We start from the raw sequence: 6,000 nt of genomic DNA on the forward strand, positions 1-6,000 counted from the left end.
AAAAATAAACAAACCCCTGAGGGTCAGTGAGACTAAGAATCTTGCAGCTAGAAAGAGATGGCGCTGAGATTTGCAGCAGTTCAAACTCTGGACCACCACATTTCTGCGGTCTCTTCACTAGAGAGTTCTTTCTTTGATTCCTCAAAGTCATTAGTCTTTAGGAATTAATCTTCAACTGTAGGTTTCACAGGGAGGAGCTGCTACTTTAAGCTTTGTGGCTGAAAGTGCAGATTTGGAATTTGGGGGAGAGGTGCAGGGGAGGGTTTTGTTGAGAAACTTCATGTAATTTGTGGGGCTGTGAAATACTGCCTCCAAATTCTCTGTCCTATTGGTTTTTCAAATGTCATGTGAGTCTTTTGGGTTAAATTGAGGAAAATTTCTATGAAAAGTTAAAAAAAAAAAGGACTGAGAGAGATAAAAAGCTGATTCAGAGCTCATGCTTAGGTCTCAGAGTTTTGTTCATCCTAAACAGGGCTTGGTTCAATCTGAAGAAGGCAGAACTGAGTTTGGAAATCTAGCAAACCCATCTGTGTGCAGTGTTCACTAAACCATGAGTGAACATTCACTTGACAGATTTACTCAAGTTAGTTTGTATGGTCCAAAGGCAAACAGACACAGGACTACTCAGTTTTGATGGGGACAAAAGAGAAGTCTGGGAACAGTGAACCTGGGCAGGGGATGGAGGAGGGTGGCACCAGGAGTCCAGGGAACTGGCCCCCTCTGAGTTGGCGGAAAATCACAAAACCCAGCTCTGCTTTCTTCGGATGCTGCCCACGCCTGTTGGAGTTAACAGAGCTCTGAGAAGGACCGCTCCACGGTCTGAGCATGGGTCCCGAGCTGCCTTCCCTCATCAATATCTGGGCTCGTAGCCATGCAGTTGGGGGCAGTTTGCCCGGCTTTCTTGATCTACACCAGCAAACTTGCTTTTGAAGTGGTTTGGAAAGCTCCAAAAGAGACGTGCTTCATGGTATTGGTATTGCTGCCAAAGAGAAAAGATTCTGCTTTTCATCAGCGGTGTACTTCAGCAGTCCGTATCTCTCTAGAACCTACTGCCGATGGCCCTCTTGTGCTGACACACAGATGGTGTAGTTGAGGGGCGAGAACAGCCAAGGGTCTCCTGTTCCTCTCAACTCCAGGCTGGGCTAGAAACAAGCTTATGGTTGTTCCAATGCTTGAATGCAGGTAAGCTTGAGATATGTGGCAATTCTTATGACGTGAGGCTGGACATTCTTTACAGTTTCCCCAAGCACAGGAATTGGCAGGGTTTGAAAAAGAATCACCGGCAGGAAGTTCATTTTCTTTATTGCTACCTCCCCAGCCATAAAGCTAAAAGCTTTTTACCTAAATCATGTTTGCTATCTCATGGGAGTGGGAGATCATTTCCTTCAGAGTTTTGCTCCAGTTGGAGTTTAGTCCTAGGGATTTGATAGTTTTAGTAGTCCGTTTGAATTTGAAAAGCTTTTCTAATTGATGTTTCTTATATTCTCTCCCTCCCCCAAAAGGCTTCTGATTTTGGGTCATTTGTGTTTTCTCCCTTTCCCTGCCAAATCTCAGATCGCTGAAAGTGAAATCCTTTCATCTTGAACTTCATCATCTTTCAAGTAATTAGAACTTCACTCACCTATTGTGCGAGGTTTAATTTCACCCCTTCAAAATAACCTTCCTTTGTTTGAGTTTTCTCTAACTGTTTGATCCAGAGCTATTTAATTCTTGCAAATAAGCAGAAAAGGGAACCTCTCCTTGCTTCTGGTAATTTGTGTGACAAAACATTTTGAGGTGCCGACCCCCTGATTTGTTGTACTTTGTTGATGAATAAAAATCTTACTAAGAATTTTCTAGTTTACAAGATTTAAAACTAGAATAACTGATGTATCTAATTCAGTCTGCATTTCAGCGTGAAATAATGCCAGGAGCCTTGTTATCTAAAGCTGACAGTGGGACTAGCCCACTGTGTGACCTCAGGCAAACCACTTCATCTTTTTGCCCCTTCTTTCTTCGTATGTAAAACATAGATAACTTTGTCTGCCTCACTTAATTCATAGGGTGGCTGTACTAGATCATGGAAAACCAAGTTTATCGAAAAGCATAAAGCTCTACGATTAGATACAACGTTGCCTGTAATTTATAAGCTTCTGCATTCCTGCGACCATAGAGGAAATAACTCCCCTTCTGGTAAAAGGGTCCTCTACAGGATTTCTACAGGGTCCCTATGTCTCTTCTTTTCCTGGCTTTTCAGGGATTCTGTTCATCGCTTTTCCATTTCTCACCTGCATCTTCAGTCTCTCTCCTTGATGTTTTCTGTCAGCATTTAATATAAATCTTTTCTTTAAAAAATTCTGTCTTCCACCTTAGAGAGACCCCTTCCCTTGACTTTGTATGCCTTTCTAGCTACCAGGGCATCTCTTCTCTCCCTTCATGGCCAGATTTTCCTCCAGAATATTCCATGTTTGCTAGCTCCTCTTCCTCAATTTCACTCTTTACCTTGGCCAGCTGGCTCTCACTTTTACCAAGTCCATTAAACCACTTTTGCTAGGGTGGCTGCATTAGCTTGTTAGGGCAGCCATAACATAGTATCATAGGCCAGCTGGTGTAAACAACAGAAATTTATTTTCTCACAGTTCTGGAGGCTGGAAACCCAAACTCAAGAAGTTGGCAAGTTTGGTTTCTTCTGAGGCATCTTCTCGCTGTGTCCTCATGTGGTCACCCCTCTCTTTGTGTCCTAATCTCCTCTTCTTATAAGGACACCAGTCATATTAATTAGGGTCTACCTGCATGACCTCATTTAGCCTTAATTACCTTTTAAAAGTCCCAGTCTCCAAATATACTCACATTCTGAGGGTTGGGACTTCAACATGTGAATTTTGGGTGAACACAGCTGAGCCCATCAAAGTCTCCAGTAGCCTTCCTATTTTTAAGTCCAATGGGATTGCAGGAATATTTTTATTTTTGGGGTCAATCAGAAGCTGTTGACTTTAGAATTTTACCTAAGGCTGACCTTTCAAAAGTTTTGGATTCCACAGAGGAGCATGTGAAATCTATGACTAGTTTGATTTGATTTGAGCAAATAGAAAATTGCAAGAAGTTTTGTTTGCTTTAACAGATTTTTGAGTCTACTCCAAAAAACCACTTTATGTAGTTGTTTTGTTTTGATTTGCCACATTATGACACCATAGGATAAATGCACAGCAGTGGTGAGTCCCAATCACTTTGGATTTTCCAATATTTCATTGATTCATGGTTATGCATTGTAGGAAATCTGGCTAGAACACCTATTATTTAATGTAGTTTGATTCTAGTTGTCTTGCAAGTCAATTGTTCAGTGTTTTGTTGCAAACACTGGATGTTGCATTGTTGACTGATTGGTTTGTAGTTCCTGGAACCTTCTATAAATTCTGTCAGAAGCCTCGAAATAACATTATTGCAGATCTCTAGCACTTTACAAAGGACATGCAATGAGTCTTCAATCAATAAACTAAGCTATGGTTTGTGACTGAGTGATGAAAGAAAACACACTAATTAAAAGTAAACACCTTCGTTACTTACGTCTGAAAGCATTTCTAAGGTGTCATATGTGTATGCTTTACTTGTGAAATATTTTGTTGCTTCTATTGCCAAGTATTTCAGGATTTTATGGTGCCAAAAGTATTTTATTAATTTAACTAGACAATTTGCTGGAGTTATTCAGCAAACTAAAAGTGCTGCCAGAGCTGTCATTTTAAAGTATAATCCCACGTGATCCTTGAGCGTTACAGCTGCTCCTTGTTTAATAGTAGAGCTGATGAGTACTTAATTTGAGAGGAAATCTGGGTGCAAGTGTAGTGCTATTTAGACTTAATGAAGGACACATTTGACACCTGTTGCGTGATCTATAGGTAAAGAAAGAAATTAAAATCAGCGCTATGTCAAGTCTTCATAGTTTAAAACTTCACAGAGTATTTCTGGACATCGAGGGAGGAAGTTTAGTAGAAATCTAAGAAAATGAGAGAGAGACAAACATTTGTTCATTGCTTTCTATGGGGTACTCATCACATCCACCCTTTGAGAGAGGGGTTCTTTGTTCCATTTTACCCAAATAAAAAAACTGAGCTTCAGATACATGATTTTCCCCCCCGGTTACACATTAAAATCATAGAAGTGGAATTAAAAAAAACATGTTGTACACTCGTTAGGATGGCTATTATTAAAAAAAATGGAAAATAACATGTGTTGGCAAGGATGTGGCAAACCTGGGACCCTCATGCGTGGCTGGTGGGAATGTAAAGTGGTGCAGCTGCTGTGGAAAACAGTATGCCATTCCTCAAAAATTTAAACATAGAATTGCCATATGAGCCAGTGATTCCACTCATAGTTGGTAATATAACCAAAATAATTGAAAGCAGGGATTCAAAGAGATACTTGTACATCCACGTTCATAGTTGTATTATACACAATATTCAAAAGGTGGAAATAACACAAAAGTCCATTGATAGATAAAGGAGTAAACAAAAAGTGGTATATACATATAATGGAATTTATTCAGCCATAAAAAGGAATGACATTCTGATACTCACTACAACATGGATGAACCTTGAAAACATATGCTAAGTGAAGCACTATTTACAATAGCCAAGACATGGAAGCAACCTAAATGTCCCATCAACAGATGATTGGATAAAGAAGTTGTGGTATATATATACAATGGAATACTACTCAGCTATAAAAAAGAATGAAATAATGCCATTTGCTGCAACATGGATAGACCTAGAGATTATCGTACTAAATGAAGTCAGACAGAGAAAGACAAATATTGTATGATATCACTTATATGTGGAATTTTAAAAAAGACACAAGTGAACTTATCTATAAAATAGACACAGACTCACAGACATAGAAAACAAACATACGATTACCAAAGGGGGAAAGGGGAGGAGAGGGATAAACTAGGAGTTTGGGATTACAATATACACATTACTATATATAAAATAGATAAACAACAAGGACCTACTCTATAGCACAGGGAACTATATTTAATATCTTATAATAACCTACAGTGATAAAGAATATGAAAAGAGTACTTCTATTTAACTTAAACTTCTTTTAATCACTAGGCAAGCAGGTGAAGAGAAATTAGATTCCAGATTCTCACATCTGTCAAACTCAAGTATCTTCTCATTGATTCTTATCAAGGCTTTTCTTATATATTTTGCCACCAGTTGACTACTAAACTGCTTGGCCAATGGAATATAGTGTGGAATTGGTAGATGGGGATCAAATGTGCAATGCCCTGCTGGGGCTGATAATTAAATATTCAGAAATTTTGTGAGCTGGTTGTTAAACTCTTGGTAGCTTGAAATCGACCACGGTGGGAATATTTACACCATGGAAATTCAAGCTTCAGTGCCCGACTCCACCCTCAGTGTTTTACCAGCACACCACTTTTATTTTTCTTGTAAATATTCAGAATTCCTGTAAATATTCATAGCTCCTCCTATACTCCCTGTCTCATTGAGAATAAGCTAAAATGCCTACAATGTCCAATAAAGCCCTCAATGCGCTGACCCACCCCACTCTCTGACCCACTTCCTCCTGTTCACCTCCCTCCCAGTGTTGCTTTGCTTCTCCACATGGAGAGGCATGTTTTTGTTCAGTCAGGACATTTGCCCTGCTATTTGCCTTTTTCCTGAATTTACTCTTCCCCCAGATATCTGCAGACCTGGTTCCTCACCTCCTTTGAGTCTTTGCTCAAATGCCATCCTCTCAGTGAGATCATCCATGCTATATACAATATACTATATTTCTTACTACTGCTGTAATCGATCAGCACAAACTCAGTGGCTTAGAAGAACAGACATTCTCTCTCTGCAAGAATCCTGTTTCTTTACCTTTCCCAGGTTCTAGAGGATGCTCACATTCTGTATCTCATGGCCTTCCTTCCGGCCAGCAATTGTATCATTCCAACCTCTGTCTTCGTATCTCCTGCCTCTGACTCTCCTACCTGACTCTTTGCCTTATAAGGACCCT

The sequence above is a fragment of the Vicugna pacos genome, chromosome 26 (genome assembly GCF_048564905.1).
Source record: "Vicugna pacos chromosome 26, VicPac4, whole genome shotgun sequence".
Taxonomy (NCBI): domain Eukaryota; kingdom Metazoa; phylum Chordata; class Mammalia; order Artiodactyla; family Camelidae; genus Vicugna; species Vicugna pacos.